The sequence below is a fragment of the Chaetura pelagica genome, unplaced genomic scaffold, assembly GCF_000747805.2.
Source record: "Chaetura pelagica isolate M959 unplaced genomic scaffold, ChaPel_1.0 scaffold174, whole genome shotgun sequence".
Taxonomy (NCBI): domain Eukaryota; kingdom Metazoa; phylum Chordata; class Aves; order Apodiformes; family Apodidae; genus Chaetura; species Chaetura pelagica.
The window spans coordinates 1,142,222-1,143,621 of NW_009953722.1; positions in this window are offsets into that span (position 1 = coordinate 1,142,222).

Below are 1,400 nucleotides of genomic sequence, written 5' to 3' on the forward strand. Positions count from 1 at the left end.
TCGCCGCAGCCGCCGCTGCTAAAGCCGCAGTCCCAGAGTCCCGGAGCCATTCGCCGCAGCTGCAGCTGCCAAAGCCCCGGTCCCAAGGTCCCGGAGCCGCTCTGCACACCTACGGTCCCGGAGCCGCGCACCGACTGCCGCCGCTTTGTGGTGGGGGGGGGCGACCTGCGCTTGGAGTGCCCGCAGCTTCTTTGCTACCCAGCTCATCCTACCTGCACTGCCGTGTGGTGAGACAATTCCGGCTACCCCAGCTTATAGGGGAAAATATAATCCAGCCATTCGGGCAAATCCCTCCCCTCTGCTTCCCTCACGTGGATAAGATGTGTAACTAAGGTGTACCCATATATGTTTAATGTGTTGTAATCACTCCTTTTGAACCTCCTGCCCCAAATTGCTTTGTTTTCCCCACAATAAACCTTGCTGTTGTTAGAAATTTAGTAAGCACTGAGCGAGTTATTCACTCAAAAAAGTCAGGACATAAGTTCCTGTATCCTCTGTGTGAGGCGATATCCACGTGTGGATCTCTCAGCAAATCCTGATAAGTTAATACACTCCAATAAGGAGATATAATAGGTCACGGATCGTGACAATGTGTTAATTGTGACCCTTTCTTCCCCGCAAAAATTGAGATTTATGTCCAGGACTAATTCATGTACCTTCATATTTTATAGTTTTGACACATTCTTATTTTCATCCCAACTTAAATGTGTTTAAAATGTTTCCATTGCTACACAAATTTTACTCTTGCTACCTAAATACTACTATGACCTTGTTGATGCATTCAGCAAGGCTGAGAGCATTTACCAAGTTTTTAGCTCCTGGTAGAAGATACAAAAGATACTTGAGGAGAGAGTATAGCATTGAGGGCTGCTTAAAGCTTTGCTGAGTCTCCTTCCCAGTGCTCTTAGCTCCTGTTCAAGGGTTCTGGTTATTGTCACATGGTGCCACTTGCCTTCCTTGAAAGGCCATTCACTGCTGCAGCGCTAAGCTGGAATAACTACACACTACACCTTTTAAAAGCCATATGGGAAATGTTGCTGACAGTCATGTTTCCACCAATGACATGAAGATATTACGTCTGCTTCTCTGTCTTGGCGTAATATTTCCAGGGCTGTTGGCACATCAGCTGCTATCACTCCAGTTATGCCACCGACACAGGGAGCCATAACTTTAAATTCGCAGTGAAGAAAATATTTGTATCATGGTACATGAGTAAAATGAAGCTTATACATAACAATTTATGAGAGTGGCTTTCATAACATTTGTTTCCTTTTATTTTCTTAGCTGCATAAATCATTCCACTGAAAGGTCTATCTTTTCTTTTTACTTTTTTTTTTTTTTTTCCCCACTGTATTTGTTCCTAAAATTAAAATTTATTTAGAACAATTCATCACTGTACT